Below are 20,420 nucleotides of genomic sequence, written 5' to 3'. Positions count from 1 at the left end.
AGCTGTTTACCCAAGGGAAAGGAAAACACATGTCTACACAAAGACTACGTGATTGTCTACAGAAGCTTTATTTATAATAGCCCCAAACTGGAAACTGCCGACACATCCATTAACAGGTGAATGGATAAACGAATTGTGTTGTTATATCCATACAATGGAGTGCTATTTAATGCAATAAAAAGGACTAAATGAAACATGTATAAATATCAGTGAATCTTAAAATCATTATGATGAATAAAAGAATATAAGCAAAAATAAATACATACTGTGTAGTTCCATTTGTTATTTAAAATTACAAAAAATGAAAACTATATAGTGACAGAAAGAGAATCAGTGAATGGAGCTGGGGATGGAAGGAGGGATGGATTAAAAGGAGCACAAGGAAACTTTTGGCAGTGATGGAAATGTTATCTTGATCGTGGTGATGGTTTAACACAGGATACATATGTCAAAAGTGATCAGATTGTGTACTTTAGCATGTGAAGTTTAGTGAACTTTAATTAGATCTCAAAAAAAATTGAAAAAATACAAACCCTAAAAAATAGTGTGGTGTCAGCTCTCTTTTGGGTATTCTGACCAACAACTTGCATCAGTGGTACATGAAAGGTTTTTACCAGACTCAGATGTGACAGTATGTGTCCTAACAGCAGGATTAGCCAACCCTCTAATCAGATCAGGTGATATAAGCCTCCTTAAACTGAGGGACACACGATTGAGTAGAGTGCTAGGCATAAGAGTGATGTTCTAGACTCTGTGTGCCTCTGGGCTTGCTAGAAGCTTCTGTGGAGATGCCTGTATAATATTTATGGCCAACCCACATATTCTGAACACCATTCATTTAACCAATGAACACTATTTCTAATATCGCTTGTGCTAACTGACGTACTCTCACGTGTAGATACAGGCAGGGATGTTTGAAGCCCCCTTTTGGTAGCCACCTCTGGAATATGGATTCCTGATTGGCATTTTAAAAATGTTAACTAACCTCTTTGGAAGGTTAATTAAAACTAATTTATGCACACACAAATACACTCATATACCACATACACAAACACATGTGCACGAGGGTACACATGTGCTCATACACATATATTACACATTCTGTTCTAAAGTTTGTAAATTATAGACATTTAAACAAAACAAAGGATAGATTTGTGCTTTAATTTCTTAGATCTATCTATTTAGAATACCCAAATAATTATTTTTGTTCTTAGTCTAGACCAGCGGTTCTCAAATTTATCTGCACGCTGGAATCATCTAGAACATTTTAAAAAATATTTTCAGAGATTCTCATGAAATTAATGTGGCAGGGGGTTGGGTACTGTGATTTTTAAAAGCTCTTCAGGTTATTAAACGCAGTGCCCTCTAAATATGGTCCTCATAACAGTAACAATAGCATCTTCTGGGGACTTTTTAGCAACACAAAGTCCGTGGGGAGAATCCCACCAAGAGATCGAACGGAAGGAAGAGAAGGAGTTCAAGGTGTCTATTCCTTTGGTTCCTCCCAACAAGATCGTCTTGGACTGGTCATGCTCCTTGATGTGACTTGCTTCCCTTCTGGGTTTTGGTTAATAAGAAAATTAGAGTCATAAAAGAAAATGTTAAAGAATGGAAACAAATGTTCTGATTTTCTCCTATATTCCTTCAAGCATGTTGAATAGCGGGCATAGAAATCAGCCTCCAGCACATGGAATGTTAAAAGTGTATTAAATGGTACAAGTCTATTTTTTATTTAGTTGTTTTGCTTGAGATTTACACTAGTTTTCTCTTTTTCAAGTCATTTGCCTTTAATTTCAAACTCCATACTGAAACTTACATAATCAGAGGTAACATTAAATGATCTAGTGGGAAATGAAGTAACTAGCACATAACAGAATGAGTAAAAGTAAAGAAACAATCAAGTCTAATTCTTACCTTAATTCAGGAAAGTTCTTGGCTAGATGAGCAAAGAAGATTGAGCCTGGGGGGTTAGGACCAGCTTGTTGCAGAAGAGATAGTAAATGATAGAGATGCTGAGAATTAAGTTAGAGCGAGGAGACAACTGTATTTTCTCATTAAAAAGCAATCACACAAAACAGTTTTCTAAAGCAATGTATGCTAATTCTGCAAAACTTGGAAATGTAAAAAACTATGAAGCTATAAATCATAATCCTCCATGAAATAAATAATCTCTTTTAAATTTTTGTATTTTGGAAAAAATTTCAAATCTCCTTTTCCCTCCTCGTTTCTCTGGAGCTGTGCCATCCCATAGAATTGTCTGCAATGATGGAATTGTTCTGTATCTGCTCTGTCCAATAGGGTAGCCACTAGCTACATATAATTATTCACCACTTGTGATGTGGCTGTGCTGCTGAGGAATTGAAGTTTTAGTTTCATTTCATTTTAATTAAATGTAAGTAGTCACATGGGGCTGGTGCCTACCCTGTGGGTCATACTGCTCTGGAGTGCTGGCCCCACTTCTGTTCTTCTCAGTTTCAGGCTTTCTCCATTATGCTGGCTCCCTCACATGCCATCCCTTATTACCCATAGATGCCACGAGCACATCTTATTTTTCTATGTGTCTATTTTTTCCCAGCCCTCCTCACTCTATAATGGATTTAATCCAATAAAACATAGTATCTTATTTGTATAGCACTTAGCACTTTACAAAATGCTTTCACACACATTATTTAGTTTGATCTTTATAATAAATATAACTATAAACTATATATTTTAAGTGATTTTTCCAAATGTATGCTTCATAACTGATTTGATCAATAAAGGTGCTTATTTGAAGGATTGTTGACCAATAATATAAACATTGGTGATTCTGATTATTGGTTAGAAAAGTATACTTAAAATGGTTCAGAGTGATAATATGAAAAGAACACTGAATTGGACATCAGGAGACCTGTATCTGCCACCAATGACAATAATATAATAATGATGGTAATAAAAACATGTATTATGCACTAACCGTATTCCAGGCATTGCACCAAGTGTTTTATATGCACTAACTGGTTTAGCCATCATAGAAATCCCAGGGGATTTTGCAGATGAAGACACTAGAGATTAAAGAGATTATGCAATGTGTTCAAAATAGAATACTGAAGTTGTCTTGGGGGGGGTGCTTCACCTCTCACTGTTTCTTCTTTAAATGTGAGGTTTCTGAACTAGATAACATTTAAGTTCACTTCCAGTTCTCTGTAACACAGACAACTGGAATGTCTAAATCAATAATACAATTTTTGGCAATGTCCATTCTGATATTGATATGTGTGTGTGTGTATGTGTGTGTGTGTGTGTGTGTAATTTTTGCAATTACGGAAAAATGTAGCAATCCGGGAAACACTTTATTTTTATGTTGAGCTTATTTCAAGGGTGTGGGTATATATACCAAATCTTATGATTTGATATCTGTGATGGACTGAATATGTTCCCCCCAAATTGATATGTTGAAGCCTTAACCACCAATGCGATTGTATTAGGAGGTAGACCCCTTTGCGGAGTAAGTAGGTTTAGATGAGCTCATGAAGGTAGAGTCTCCGTGACGGGATTAGTGCTCTTATAGGAAGAAGAAGTGACATCAGAGCTACTTCTCTCAGCCATGTGAGGATCTCCAAGAAGGCGTCCATCTGTAAGCCAGAAAGGTAGCTCTCCCCAGGAACTGACATCAGAGCTACTTCTCTCAGCCATGTGAGGATCTCCAAGAAGGCGTCCATCTGTAAGCCAGAAAGGTAGCTCTCCCCAGGAACTGAATCTGCTGACACCTCGATCTTTGACTTTCCAGCCTCTACAACTGTGAGAAATAAGTGTCTGTTTGTTTCCTTATAAGCCATCCAGTTTATGGTATTTAGTTATAGCAGTCTGAGCCAACTGAGACAATATTTTCTACGATCTCACTAAGAATGTGAATTAGATTTTTTAAAAATTAGGGTAATTATATCTACCAGATAGATTTATTGTAAAGATTAAATGAAATAATGTATGTAGAATGTTTACTACTGTGCCTGTCACGTAATAAGGGTGAAAAAATGTGGCCATAAGTCTAATTGAAAGAGAATACAGCTCAATGGTTGAGAGGATGGCTCCTGGCACTTGGTTTCCTAAGTTCACATCCTCTGCTACCTACTAGCTGTGGGACCCTGGGCAGATTTCTCATTTTTTTTCTCTTCAGTTTTCACATCCGGGAAATCAAGAGATTTGTTACAAGGATTAAATTAACAAACGTATGTAAAGAATTTGGAACAGTGCCCGAAATACGAGTGCCATATAAGCATCAGCTATTGTTACTATTATTATTATCGTTTTTTGCATTAGCTTTATTCAGTGGGGGAACTTCCTCTGATTCCTCACCTGGAGCCTCTCTCCTATTATTTTTCTTACATATAAAATGATCTGTTTGTTTCTGCTCACATTTGAAGTTGAAAATCTAGGAAGATCGATCAGAATTTTTGTCTGGGTGAGCTCCTTCTGCACTTGAGTTTTCTGATGAGTGGGCAGATGTGAATCAGAATGGAGCAGGCCTGCAATGTGTCCCTGGACAATAAGTGTAGCTTCAGGGTTTGAGCACTTCTACCCAGAGTGATAAATAGCCTTCTTGTGGGCTGGTGGTGAGTTGGCCTGAGGTGAGCAACACCTCGCAGAAGAGAGATGAATTACACTAAGATCTGCAGACGTAAGTCCTATCTTCTGTGTGTCCGGAGATGATGGCCCAGCAGGCATAGTCTCTTTGGAGAAGGCAAAGGACTGTAGGGCTATGGTGCTTCAATGGTGGAAGATGGCAGGCACGTTAGCACTGCTCTCAGTCCCTGTCTCGCCTGAGTAATTTTGATGAAGTAATTTATTGAAGATACGACTGGATTTATTTTCTCTTCAATACCACTACCCACTAGTCCCTGAGAGACCCAAAGAGGTTAGGATAATGAGGAGGTGGAGCAGGGGATGTCTCTGATAATACAAGTTGAGGTTGAGAGATAGTTAGAGATTCTTTGAGCATAATTATCAGTAAGAAATGCCAAGTGAATATTAATTTTGACTACATCAGAAATCTGGTTATCTTTTAGGTCTTGTCTCCTGAAGGTAGACCTTAGGTAAAAAAACTTTTCCTGTCTCTTCTATTCCTCTTCAGGATCCAAAGTCTTCCAGCTTCCCACTCCACTCTCCACCCTCTTCTGTTGACTGGGAAAAGAATCCTGTAGGATTGTGGGCTGCGTCCCTAGTCTTAAGGCAGAGTGGTGTGGTAGAAATTGCATAGACTTTGAAGTCAAGCCAGAACTTGGTTTGACTACTGGGTACAAAGATATTTCTTAACTTTTTTGAGATTTTATTTATTTTTTTAAAAGATTTTACTTTTTTTCCTTTTTCTCCCCAAAGCCCCTGGTACATAGTTGTATATTCTTAGTTGTGGGTCCTTCTAGTTGTGTCATGTGGGACGCTGCCTCAGCATGGTTTGATGAGCAGTGCCATGTCCGCGCCCAGGATTCTAACCGACGAAACACTGGACCGCCTGCAGTGGAGCGTGCGAACTTAACCACTCGGCCACCGGGCCAGGCCCGAGATTTTATTTTTTTTAAGTGGAGATACCATTGCGTATTTTGCACAGTTTTGTGAAGATTAAATCATATACCATGGGTGGATGCTTTATGCATATGAGGTCTTCAACAAATGTTAGTGCTCTTCCCCTTTTTCACCACAGGAATTGGTGAACAAGGATATTGACTAAGAAAGGAACTCAGGCAAAGGCAAAAGCAAAAATGTCTTAAGATTTTTTTAAAAAACAAACCAAGCTCTGCAAATTTCTCGTTGTTTATTTTGTTTTACTTCAAGATTTGACCTTTCGCCAGATTTCTGTTGACATTAACCTGACGGAGTCCTTAATGGAGTTCCTTCTACAGCAGATTAGGTTTTCACACTCAGTGGAGTGAATTATACCCACATCTTGGTGAAGAAGGCACAGAAGGGATGGTCACATGGCACAAACATTTCTCTTTAGATTAGGCAAAATAGGATTCATGCTTGAGAAAAGAGTGCTTTTTCTTTTTCAGCATCAATTGAGTTGATTATGTGTTTCATTTCTTTCATTCTGTTAGTATTACCTTGATCAATTTATGTATGTTGAGCTCTGATTGCATTTTAGACATAAATCTCACTTATCATGATGTATGATCCTTCTAATATCCTTCTGAGCTAAGTTTGCTAGTATTTTGTTGAGGATTTTCGCATCAATGTTCATAAAGACTATTGGTTTCTAGTTTTCTTGCAGTGTCTATGTCTGGCGTTGGTATCAGGGTAATGTTTGGCCTCAGAGGATGAGTTAGGAAGTGTTCTCCTCTTTAATTTTTTAAAAAAAGTTTGAGAAAGACTGGTGTTAAATGTTTCTTAAAATATTCAGTAGAATTCACTAGTGAAGCCATCAGGTTCAGGGCTTTTCTTTGTTGGGAGATTTTTGATTACTGAATGAATGTCCTTACTAGCTATAGTTCTATTCAGATTTCATATTTCTTTGAGACTTAGTCTTGGTAGGTTGTATGTTTCTAGGAGTTTGTCCATTTCATCTAGGTCACTCAACTGTTGGTGTACGTTGTTTATAGCAGAATTTGTGCATTTCATCTAGGTTACTCAACTGTTGGTGTATATTGTTTATAGTACTCTCTTATAATCCTTTTTATTACCTCTCTATGAATTTCCTCACTCAGTAGTCATGCCCTCACTTTCATTTCTGATTTTAATAATCTGTCTTCTTTTTTTTTTTTCTTAGTCAAGCTAGCTATAAAGATTTGTCAATGTTGTTCAACTTTTTGAAGAACCAATATTTGGTTTTGTTGATTTTCTATAACCTCTATTTTATTTATTAATGTTCTAATTTTTATTATTTCATTCCTTCTGCTAGCTTTGACTTTAGCTTGCTTTTCTTTTTCTAGTTTCTTAAGTTGTAAAGATAGGTTGTTCATTTGAGATTTTTCTTCTTTTGTAATGTAAGTGTAGTAACTGTTTGTAGCTAAAAATTATTTATTATTGAGGTAACATTGGTTTATAACATTGTATAGATTTCAGGTGCACATTATTATATTTCAATTTCTGTGACGATTTCATTGTCTTCACCACCCAAGTCTAATTGCCATCCATCACTGTACACGTGTACCGTTTTAACTCTTTTGCCCTCCTCTCTCTCCCCTTTCTCTCTAGTAACCACCAATCTATTCTCTGTGTTCATATGTGTGCGTGTGTGTGTGTTTTATCTTCCACATGTAAGTGAAATCATATGGCATTTGGCTTTCTCCATTTGACTTATTTTGCTAAGCATAATGCCCTCAAGGTCCATTCATGTTGTCACAAATGGCAAGGTTTCATCTTTTTTATAGCTGAGTAGTATTCCATTATACATATATACAGACATACATACACCACATCTTCTTTATCCGTTCATCTGTTGATGGGCACTTAGGTTTTTCCCAAGTTTTGGCTATTGTGAATAATGCTGCCATGAAGGTAGGAGTGCATATTTTTTTTGAATTAGTGTTTTTGTGCTCTTTGGATAAATTCATAAGTGGCATAGCTGGATCATATGGTAGTTCTATTCTTAATTTTTTGAGGAATCTCCATACTATTTTACATAGTGGCTGCAACATTTTCCATTCCCACCAACAGTGTATGAGGGTTCCTTTTTCTCCATACCCTCTTCAACACTTGTTATTACTTGTCTTGTTAATTATAGCCATCTGATGGAAGTGAGATGATAGCTTATTGTGGTTTTGATTTGCATTTCCTTAATAATTAGCGATGTTAAACATCTTTTCATGTGTCTCTTAGCCATTTGTGTATCTTCTTTGGAAAAATGTATTTTCAGATCCTTCGCCCATTTTTTGATTAGGTTGTTTGTTTCTTTGTTGTTGAGTTGTATGAGTTCTTTACATATTTTGGATATTAAACCCTTATCAGATATATGATTTGCAAATATCTTCTCTCAATTTTCAGGTTGTCTTTTCATTTTGTTGATGGTTTTCTTGCCGTGCAGAAGATTTTAGTTTGATGTATTCCCATTTGTTTATGTTTTCTTTTGTTTCCCTTGCCTGAGGAGACATGGTGTTTGAAAAGATCATGCTAAGACTGATGTCAAAGAGTGTACTGTCTGTTTTCTTCTAGGAGTTTTATGGAAGTCTTTAATCCATTGTGAGTTAATTTTTGTGTATGATGTAAGATAATGGTCTGCTTTCATTTTTTTGCTTGTGGCTGTCCAGTTTTCCCAACACCATTCACTGAAGAGGGTTTCCTTTCTCCATTGTATGTTCTTGGCTTCTTTGTCACAAATTAGCTGTCCATAGAAGTGTGGATTTATTTCTGGGCACTCAGTTCTGTTCCATTCATCTATGTGTCTGTTTTTGTGCCAGTGCCATGCTGTTTTGGTTACAGTAGCTTTGTAGTATATTTTGAAGTTAGGGACTGCACTATATCCAGCTTTGCTCTTTTTTCTCAAGATTACTTTGGCTATTCATGGACTTTTGTTGTTCCATCTAAATTTTGGACTTCTTTGTTCCATTTCAATGAAAAATGTCTTTAGGACTTTGATAGGGATTGCATTGAATCTGTAGACTGCTTTAGGAAGATGGACATTTTATCTATATTAATTCTTCCAATCTATGAGCATAAGATATCTTTCCATTACTTTGTGTCTTCTTTGATTTCTTTCAACAGTGTTTTATAGTTCAGTGTACAGGTCTTTCACCTCTTTGGTTAATTTATTCCTAGGTATTTTATTCTTTTTGTTGTACTTGTAAATGGGATTGTGCTCTTGATTTTTCTTTGTTATTTCATTGTTAGTGCACAGAAATGTAACTGATATTTGTATGTTGATTTTGTACCCTGTAACTCTACTGTACTTTTTAAAAAATATTTCTAATAATTATAGCTTTACTTCTTCCTTTTTGATTTGGATCCCTTTAATTTTTTTCTACATAAAGTGAATATTAACAGACATAAAAGGAGACATTTACAGTAACACAATTTTAAAGGGGAGTTTAACACTCCACTTACATCAAAGAGTAGATCATCAAAACAGAAGATCCACAAGGAAATATTGGCTATAAATGACACATTAGACCTGATGGATTCAGTAAATATATACAGAACATACCATCTAAAACCTGCAGAATATACATTCTTTTTGAATGTACATGAAAAATTCTCCAGGATAGATCACATATTAGGCCAAAAAACTAGTCTCAATCAATTTAATAAGATTGCGATAATACAAAGCATCTTTTCTGACCACAACAGTATGAAACTAGAACTCAACTACAAGAGGAAAACTAGAAAAGTCACAAATATGTGGAGATTAAACAAAATGCTACTGTACAACTATTGGGTCAAATCAATGGAGAAATCAAATAATACCTGGAGACAAATGAAAATGACAATACAACATACCAAATTTATGGGATACAGCAAAAGCAGTACTAAGAGGGTAATTTATAGCACTATCTTAAGAAACAAGAAAATCTCAAGCAATCTAACAATACACCTAAAGGAACCAGAAAAAGAAGAACAAACAAAATCCCAAGTCACTAGAAGGAAGAAAATAATAAATATTAGAGCAGAAATAAATGAAATAGAGACTAAAAAGATACTAGAAAAGGTCAATGAAACTGAGAGCTGGTTCTTTGAAAAGACAAAATTGACAAAGCTTTAGCTAGGCTCACCAAGAAAAAAAGAGAAAGCTCAAATAGGTAAAATAAGAAATGAAAGAGGAGAAATTACAGCAGACACCACAGAAATACAAAAGATTATAAGAGAATACTATGAAAAGGTATAAGCCAAGAAATTGGATGAACGGATAGAAGAAATTGATAAATTCTTAGAATCATGCAACATTCCACAACTGAATCAATAAGAAATAGAGAATTTGAATAGTCTGATCATTAGTAAGGATCTCAAGACAGTAATCAAAAACCTCCTAAAAAACAAAAGTCCAGGATCAGATGGCTTCCCTGGTGAATTCTATCAAACATTCAAAGAAGATTTAATATCTATCCTTCTTAAACTCTTCTGAAAAATTGAAGAGAAGGGGACATTTTCTAACTCATTCTACAAGGCCAACATTACTCTGATACCAAAGCCAGAGAAGAACAACACACAAAAAGAAAATTACAGTCCAATATCACTGATGAACATAGATGCAAAAAACCTGAACAAAATATTAACAAATCAAATAGAATGCATTTAAAAGGATCATACACCATGATCAAGTGAGATTTATTCCAGGGATGCAGGGATGGTTCAACATCTACAAATCAATCAACATGACACATAACATTAACAAAATGAAGAATAAAAATCACATGACCATTTCAATAAATGAAGAGAATGTATTTGATAAGGTATGACATCCATTTATGATAAAAATGGTGAATAAAGTGGGTATAGAAGGTAAGTACCTCAACATAATAAAGCCCATATATGACAAACTCAAAACTAGTAACACACTCAATGGTGAAAACTGAAATCTATCCCTCTAAGAACAGGAAAAATACAAGGATGCCCACTGTTGCCACTTTTATTTAACATAGTATTGGAAGTACTAGCCAGAGCAATCAGGCAAGAAAAAGAAATATAGGTATAAATTTCTGCCTTACCACTCTTTTGTTGTCTCTCATAAATTTTGGTATGTTATGTTTTCAAATGCATTCATCTCTAAGTATTTTATAATTTTGTTTGTAATTTCTTCCTTGACCCATGGGTTGTTTAAGTGTGTGTTGTTTAAGTTCCACAAATCTGTGAATTTTCCAATTCTGTTTCTGTTATTGGTTTCTGACTTCAACCCCTTGTGGTCAGAGGAGATGCTTTGTATGATATATACCTTTTTAAATCTAAAAAGACTTAATTTGCAGATCCTAGAAAATCTCTCACGTATATTTGAGAAGAATGTATATTCTGTTGTTGGGTAGAATGTTCTGTATATGTCATTTCTATCTAGTTGGTTTATTGTGTTGGTCAAATCTTCTATCTTCTTATTTATATTCTGTCTGTTTTTTTCTATGAATTATTGAGACTGTGGTATTGAAGTCTCCAACTATTATTGTAGAACTATCTATTTCTCCCTTCAATTCTGTCAAAATCAGTCACATATTTTGATGATCTGTTATTACATGTGTAATCATTTAAAATTGTTATATCTTTTTACTATATTAAACCATTTGTTAATATATAATGTCCTTCTTTGTTTCTTGTAATCTTTTTTGATTTAAAGTCTGTTTTATCTATGACTACAGATCCAACTCAACTTACAATTAGATTATGTCCTGATAAACCCATTGTAAGTTGAAACTATCTTGAGGTGAAAATGCATTTAATATACTTAACCTATGGAACATTAGTGTGTAGCCTAGCCTACCTTAAGCATGCTCAGAACACTTACATTAGCCTATAGTTGGGCAAAATTATCTAACATAAAGCCCATTTTATAATAAAGTGCTTAATATTTCACATAATTTATTGAATTTTGTACTGAAAGTGAAAGACAGAATGTATGGATACAGAGTGGTTGTGAATGTATCGATTCTTTACCCTTGTGATTGTGTCACTGACTAGGAGCTGCAGCTTACTGCAGCTGCCCAGCATCATAAGAGAATATTATGCTGCATATTGGTAGCCTGGGAAAAGATCAAAATTCAAAATTTGAAGTACAGTTTCTGCTGAATGCATATTGCTTTCACTTCATGGTAAAGTTGAAAAATTGTAAATCAAAACATCATAAGTTGGGGACTGTCTGTATAGCCACCTCTACTTTGTTTTGATTGCTATTTACATGGAATATATTTTCCTATGCTTTCACTTTCACCCTATTTGGGTCATTGGGTCTAAAATGAGTCTCTTGTAGAGAAAATATAGTTGGATCATATATTTAAATCAATTCTTTCAATCTGTCTTGATTGCAGAGTTTAATCCACTTACATTTAAAGTAATTACTGATAAGGAGGGACTTCTGTCATTTTGCAATTTGTCCTTTATATGCTTTATAGCTTTTTTGTATCTAACTTCCTGTGTTAGTGTCTTCTTTTGTGTTCAGTTGATTTTTTGTAGTGAGTGTTTTAATTCTTTTCTCATTTCCCTTTGTGTCTATTCTATAGTTTTTTTTGGTTACCATGACAATTGCATTTAACATTCTAAAGATATAACACAGTAATTTGAATTTATTTCCTCTTAACTTCAATAACAAATAGTAACTCTGCTCCTTTACAGCTCTGTCACAATCCCTTTCAGTTGTTGATGTCACAAAATTACATCTTTATACATTATTTGCCCCAAATCATAAACTAATAATTGTGTCTGTATCATGAATTAGTCTCTTAATTACGTAGAAAACTAAATGTGGAGTTACAAATCAAAGTTACAATAATACTAGCTTCTATGTATTTACCTTCACTGCTGTCTTTGATTCTTCATACAGTTTTGAGTTACCTGCACATTTCCTTGGGCATGCATGGTGACTTTGTAATTTTCCCAGTAGGTGTGGCTGCTTTTGACTATGTTAATCTTTAACATCTCACTCCCAAAAGATAAAAAGAGAAAAATCAAGGGGGAAAAAGTCACTGACCCTTTAAATCCCCTGGAAGTCACTTCAACTGCAAGGGGAAGGGCTTACAACAATGGAATAAGGTATAACAACAATGGCTGCCCACCTCTGTGTCTACATCTTTGTCTTCAGAAGCAGCAATCAGAGATCAGAACATAGATCCCCAATACTTGGAGGATAGGGTCCTTATTGCCTATCCTGGCTCCTGCAAACTACGTAAAAGCTGCTCCAGGAACATGTGCACAGCTGCCATGGAAGTAGGGGCTGGGAGAGGGGCAGCAGCTGCCAAACTGAGAGCTGAAATTAATCTCAATTTACTGACCAAGACTTCCCCTGGAAGTTGTAAGTCTTCAATAGACTGGAGAAATCCAAATAGTTATGTCAGACAGAGTTGCCGAACGTAATTGTCTGAGAGAGGAGAAAAATTCCTGGTGCTTCTTACTTCACTATCTTCCCCAAATCCTCTTCAACACTGACTTTCATATTTCCTTATACAGCTACCTTTGCTGGTGGTCTTTATTTCTTCGTATTGATTTGGGTTACTGTCTAGTGTCTTCATTTTAGCCTGAAAAACCCCTCTTAGCATTTCTTTTGGGTAGGTCTACTAGTGATGAGGTCTCTCAGTTTTAGTTTATCTGGGAAAATCTTAATTTCCCCTTAATTTTTGAAGGATAATTTTAGCAGATACAGAATTCCTGCTTGACAGGTTTTTTTGTTCTTTTAGCACTTTAAATATATAAGCCCAATGCCTTCTAGCATCCATGATTTATGATCAGAAATCAGCTATTAATCTCATTAAGGATCTCTTGTACATAATGAGTTGCTTTTCTCTTGCTTCTTTCAGGATTCTCTCTTTGTCTTTTGACAGTTTGATTATGTGTCTCAGTTTGGATCTCTGAGTCTATCTTACTTGGAGTTTGTTCAACGTCTTGGATGCATATCTTCATGTATTCCATCAAAGTTGGGAAGTTTTGGGTCATTATTTATTCAAATATTCTTTCTGTCTCTTTCTCTCTGATGCTACTCTCCACCAATATTATTAACATCTTATATTAATATAGTACATTTGTTACAATTAATGAACCAATATTGATACATTATTATTAACTAAAGTCCATACTTTATTCACATTTCCTTAGTTTTCACCTAATGTCATTTTTATGTTCCACGGTCCCATCTAGGATATACATTACATTTACTATTCATGTCTCCTGAGGCTCCTCTTGTCTGTGACAGTTTCTTAGACATTCTTTGTTTTTGATGGACTTGACAGTTTTGAGAATTATTGGTCGAGTATGTGGTAGAATGTCTGAAAATTGGGTTTGAGTGATGTTTTTCTTGTAATTAGACTGAGGTTAGGAGTTTTTGGAAGGAAGACCTCAGAGGTAAAGTACCATTTTCATCAAATCTTATCAAGGTACACACAATCAACATGACTTTTCACTGTTGACATTGACCTTCGTTACCTGATTAAGGTGGTGCTTGTCAAGTTTCTCCACCGTAAAGTTATTTTTCCCACGTTCTCCAAACCACACTCTTTGGGAGGAAATAACTATGAGCAGCCCACACCGAAAGAGTGGGTAGTCATAGTCCACTTTCTAGAGGACAGAGTGTCTACATAAATTATTCGGAATTTTTCTGCATGAGAGATTTGTCTCTTTTCCCTCATTTATTTATTTATTCAATCGTTTATATCAGTACTGACTCATGGATAAATATTTTATTCTTTGGGTTATAATGTAATACTACTTCCACCAGTTATCCCGGCCTTGGTCATCGGAAGCTCTTCCAGTTGGGTCCTGCGTCCTAGGGAATGTTTTTCACCCCCATCACCACATTTGTTTCAGCTGGAGGATCACTGACTGCAGAATCCTTACCTGAAGCTGCAGTTGATGTCTGTGAACACTAGAAGTCTTATGATGATTAATATTTTTGCCATCTAATATTCAAAACACTTTCCTTTCTCAGTTTTTCAATTTCCCAAGTCTTGAAAAGTATTTCCTTTAGTTAGTCCTTTTCTGAAGATGTGGGGAAAGTCTTTGGTATTTTTTTTCTCTTATTGTTTCCATATTCTCTTCAGGTAGTTCCAGTTGGGTTTATAACTTTTTATTCAGCTTCTTATTTTGGCCTCTTTACTTCTCTAGCTCACGTAGGGATGACATTGTTTTCTGGACCTGAGTGGCTGTTTAATTTTTCCTTTCACTTTGCTCTCTGGCCCAGACATTTGTTTTTCTTTCTACTCTCAAAGTTTTGTTTTGAGAGAGATGAGATCAGTGAGTTCCATGTTTGTCACATATCTCCAGTTCAAACAAGTCTTGACTATCTCGATCCTGTTGAGGATAGTTCCACCGAAAAGGTAATATTCCTATCAGACCAACATCTGCTGCAGACCAAGTCTTGACCTGTAATCATTTATCTGATTTTTTTTTAACAAGTCCTCTCTTTGCTTGATTTTCCCTTAGCGTACTAGTATCATAAATTTTCCAAATATATTTCCCTAGGCTACCCCCTTGGCAATAATTCTATTCCTTTGAAAGTTACACTATAATTCTTGGAATCCTTTACACCTATCTTCCTGGGTTTTCCTTCTCAAAACTGACCAGATTTTCTTAACTACTTAACCACTCTGTCCTGGTTTTTAAGGGATGCTTTCTTTTACAAAATGTTCTTACGAAATGCTGCTGCTTTAAGTGGGAGCTTTTAAAAAAAATTCTAATCTTAGTTCTCTCCAGGATATCATTATATCTGCTCTCCAAGACATTTCCTCTTTTTATCTGATTGATTTTTTTAGGTACTAGGCTTTCTTTCTGAACTGGTAACAACTGAAATGTGTTGCCCTTTTCTGTTACCGTCTTCAAGAGAAGCTGCATTTGAGTGTATCATCTTTTTAACTTTGTAGTTCTCTCTCCCGGCTCTTAGCATCTCATTTCCCCATCATATCTGCCCAGCCTATGTTTTAAGATCCCAATATTTCTTTTAAGAAAATATCTTTCTAATTACTACTCAATTTGATGTCTTCTATTTCATTTTCCTTCTTCTGCTAGCCTTGCTCTGATGATAATAAACAAGGCTCCTTTTCAAATTACTCCAGTTCCTTGATTCTTGGGGTAAGTCAGAATTAGAGAGCCAGAGGCTGAAAGGCACAGACCTTTAAATTGCTTTCTCAGTTTTTGGGCATTTAATAATCTCAGTCAGTTATTTTTTGACCTTAGCCTAGGAAAGGGGCATATTCTCTTTATAAAAAGAGTCCCAATTCCTTTTGATTTAAATTGTAATAAAATCCATTTCCTTTCTATGATTGCAGCCCATAGTTTGAATCTTTGAACTCTAATAATCAGAGTTTCTTTAACTACCAAACTCAGAGCCTACTTGAGACTGTGTTGTTGAGGTGACTCAAGTCTATGGACATGTCACATGAATTCAAGTCTGGTCTTATCTCCTCCACTGCTCTATCACCCTAAAGTCACATATACACAAAGGATACAATTTGGGGAAACTGATATAGTAAGCAAGCATACCTGTGTCTGTAGTAAGCTAAGAATTTTAAGCTACAACTTCTCTAGCATTTGTAGCACACTTTGAATTCAGCCACTCTTTAAATTTCTGGCCTAATAATTTGAGATCTGGCTCAGAAATCCATTAAAGAAGGCAGCCAATGGTCTTTCATCACCTAATTCTTAAAAAACTTATTTAAGAAAATAGAAAAAACTCATCTTTTCCTTATGGTCTATTTTGTTCCAAGAACTAAATCTTATGAGACCTGTATTCATTAATGCCTAGGGGTTATTTTTTAGTGAGGCAGATTAGCCCTGAGCTAACATCTGTGCCAATCTTCCTCTATTTTGTATGTTGGTCGCCACTGCAGCATGGCTTGATGAGTGGTGTAGGTCCACACCTGGGATCTGAACCCATGAACCCTGGGCCACTGAAGCAGAGTGTGTGAACTTAATCACTACGCCACCAGGCTGGCCCCAGTGCCCAAGGTTTAGTGCTACATCCCTTTAACAACAAAAACCAGTCATTTTATGCAATATAAGCCATTACAAACTGCTAAGGTTAATAAATCCATATGGCTTGTGCTTACGAAATCCTAAAGTCTAAGCACTGTGTCTTGGCCCACTGAAACTTCTGTGTTGATGCCATGTTGACCCCAACATTCTTCCTGAGCAAAAAGATTTAGTTAGGTTTAATCAGTTTAACTAAAATATATTGACAGCATAGAAGATCCCATGCTAGGAATTAAAATATATCTCAATTTATGACACTTGTGTTACAATATGTAGGTTGAAGTTGCTGGGTAATTGTTTTCGTCACTGGCATTTCTCCCATGTGCTATCAAGTCTTCACTTTTGGCCTGGATAATATATAAATAGTGGTATTTCTTCAATAATCCATTTATTCTGGGGGTCAAGTCCCAACCTTGAACCATATTTGCTAGGAGTGGATCTCTGTTACCGCATCCACCTAACTGTTTGATATTGGCAGCCATGTCGTATCTGTGATCCTCAGTTTCTTTTAGCCTGTGCTTTTTGAGGTGTCTTAGCGTTCTGTGAAAGTTTCTCAGGGATTTCAAAGATGAGAATGTAGGGTGGGTATGTTGAGGGGTGGCCAATTGTCCAATGCTTCAGGTCCCTCGTATCCACTTAAAATCTCTCTCTCTCTCTAGTAGAGTGTCTATTTATGTATATGTGTATATGTGTATATATATATGTATATGTGTGTATATATATGTATATATACATACACATTCCATGTGAGATTTCACTTGAAAGGTAAACTTATGCTACCTGAGACACTTGAATGTTATTACTCTATAAAGACATAATAATCCCTCCTTTGCCCACCTCATTAGACTTCTTGTAGGGAACAAATAAAATACAGAAATAAAAATGCTAAAGGAGCATTAAAACATATGAATGAGAGTTAAGATTGGGGACTTTTTTCTTCTTGTTCACTGGTGTGTCATTCAGTCATTTGTTTAGCCATTAATTCACGAATACTTATTGAGCATCAACTATGTACCAGATATTTGTGGGGCTGGAACAAGAAAACAAATGAAGACCCAAAGTATCAGTTAGCTGGGGCTGCGATAACCAAGTACCACAAACTGAGTGACATAGAAATTTTTTGTCTGGAGTTCTGGAGGGTGGAAGTTTGAAATTAAGAGGTCAGCAGGGATGGTTCCTTCTGACAATCTGTTCCAGGCTTTGGGTAGTTTGCTGGCAATCTTTGGTATTCCTTGGCTTGTAGATGTATCACCCCAATCTCTACCTTCATGTTCATGTTGCATTCTCTCTGCGTGCAGGTCTGTGCCAAATCTCATCCTTTTAGAAGGACACAAGTCATATTAGATTAGGGGCCCACCCCACTCCAGTATGACTTCATCTTGATTAATAACATCTGCAGCAACCCTACATCCAAATAAGTCACATTCTGACTGGGGTTAGGATTGCAACACATGAATTTTGGGGTGGGGGGGCGGGGTGGACACGATTCAATCCATAACACCTACATACCATCTGCCCCAATTTAAAAGTTATAAATGACGCTAACAAGCTGTTAAATACAATATGCTTTGTTCTCCTATTGTGACAAATATGCCTTCATAAGCACCCGGAAGGACAGGTTTTAATTTAGACTTAGAATTTTTGGAGCTCCTTCTTGGATTATGGTGGCCTAAAAGGAGCTGGCTTCTCTCCTGGAGCTCTCTCTATGCTGTGCTTTTGCTTCCTGCCCCTGGCTCCCTCCTGCTCTGGGGGTGGCCTCACGCTCATTTGTGGACACTCCAGCTGGCACATTCAAGCTGCATCCATACACCCTGCAAGCAGCCTCCCTTGGCCACCACTAGGCCCTAGGTGCTGCTCACACTGGTGGTGAAGTCTGATTTCAGGCGAAAGGACCCTCAGAAGAGGCCTGTAAAAGTTGTTCAAGTAGGGAACTCTGGGATCCTGGGGACCTCATATGTGGTCTGGAATGAGGGTTCTGGATGTGACTAAGAGTAACAGTTGGACTGGATTCTCTCTGGTGAGGACCCCAGGGCAAGGACACCTCTTGCCTGGATCTAAGGCTGTACTGTCAGTGAACAAAATTTTTTTTATAGTCCTGAGGTGTGTTTTTTAGTGAAAAGTGATAAAAACATAAATAATAAGCAAAATAATTTAAGTAAATAGTATAGAATGTTCAAAAGTGATAAGTGCACAAGAAAAGAAGGAGATTGGCGTGGGAAGGGTCTGGTGTCTATCTGGGATAGGGCAGGTTACAGCATTACATAGCGTGTTCAGGGGAGGCCTGACAGAGATGAAAACATTTGATCAAGACTTGAAAGAAGTAAGAGAGTTAGGAAAGTGGATATGTGAGACAAAATCACCTTTTGGAAAGAAGGAGCCGTCTGATAAAGATTCCAGGGATGAAGCATTCCTGCAGTGCTCAGGGAACAGAAAGGAGGCCAGTGTTGCTTGAGTATTATGAGCATAAGATATAACAGGAGTTAAATCAGAGAGACAGCTGATGGGAGGCCAGATCACATAAGGCCTTTTAGGTTATTTTAAAGGTTTGGGCTTTTACTCTGAGATTAGAAGCCCCTGCAGAGTTTTGAGCAGAAGAATGTCATGATCACTCCAGTTGCTGTGTTGAGAATAGACTAGAAGAGGAGGGTAAGCATAGAAACAAAGAGGCTGTTTAGAAGAAGGCAATTGTAGTAATCTGGGACACAGATGACAGTAGTACCTTGAACAAGAGAAGCAGAAGATGGAGTGTGATAAGTGGTTGGATGTAGGATATGTTTTGAAGGTAGAGCCAACAGAAGTTTCTTTTGGATTGAATTATATTCAGAGCAAGAGAGGGAGGTGGGAATCAAGGATGACTTCAAGCTTTTTTGCTCTTTAAGACAGGTTTTTGGGGAAAAGATCAGCAAAATAATTAAGTAAACTGTATAGAATGTTCAAAGGTGATAAGTGCAGAAGAAAAGAAGGAGATCAGAGTGGGAAGGATCTGGTATGTATCTAATTTTGGAAATGCTGAATTTGAGATATTAGATATTCAAGGGGGATATTGCTTAGGCAGGCGGATATGGATCTCTAGAATTTGGGAGGAGTTCTGGGCTGGAGTTATAAAACTGGGAATCATAGACATACAGAGGATATTTAAAGCCATGAGAAAAGATGAGATCATTAGGGAGTGAAGGTTGACGGAGAAGAGGACCAAGGAGTTAGCCCCAGGACATTCTGTCTTTGGAGGTTGTGGAGAAGAGGATGTTTCCACACAGAAGACTGAGAAGAAGGGACCAACGGCATAGAAGGAAAGCACATGAGGGTGGGATGTCTTGGAAGCCAAGTGAAGAACGAGTATTGGGGAAGATAGAGGTACTGATTGTGTCAAACTCTGCTGATATGTAAGGTCAGATTGGGGCTGAAGATTGGCCTTTAAATTTAGCTATGTGGAGGTCAGTAGGGATCTTGACAAAAGGAGTTTTGTTGAAGTGTTGGGGGCAAACACTCCCTTGGAATGGGTCTGAGAAATAAATGCAAGGAAAGAAACTGTAAACAGAGAGTAGAGACAACCATCTTGAAAAGTTTTACTGCAAAGAGGGGCAGGGCAATGAGTCAGTATTTGGAAGGGGAAGTGGGGAGCTTAGAAGTTTCTTATAATGGTTGTAACATCATGTAACCATGTAACATCACGCTTGTATGCTGAAGAGAATTTTCCAGTAGAGAATAAAGAAATGATGCTTTTGAATAGAATTCCAGGAATGTTTGTGAGTAGGTGAGAGGAGCTGGGATCAAATGTACAAGTTGAGAGATTGGTTTTGGGTAGGAGCATAGGTATCTTTTCTATGATAAGAAGCAGGAAGGTGGAACATAGAATCTGCTAC

The sequence above is a fragment of the Equus caballus genome, chromosome 6, assembly GCF_041296265.1.
Source record: "Equus caballus isolate H_3958 breed thoroughbred chromosome 6, TB-T2T, whole genome shotgun sequence".
Classification (NCBI taxonomy): Eukaryota; Metazoa; Chordata; class Mammalia; order Perissodactyla; family Equidae; genus Equus; species Equus caballus.
The sequence above is the reverse complement of the archived record's forward strand: the minus strand, read 5'-3'. Positions refer to the sequence as shown.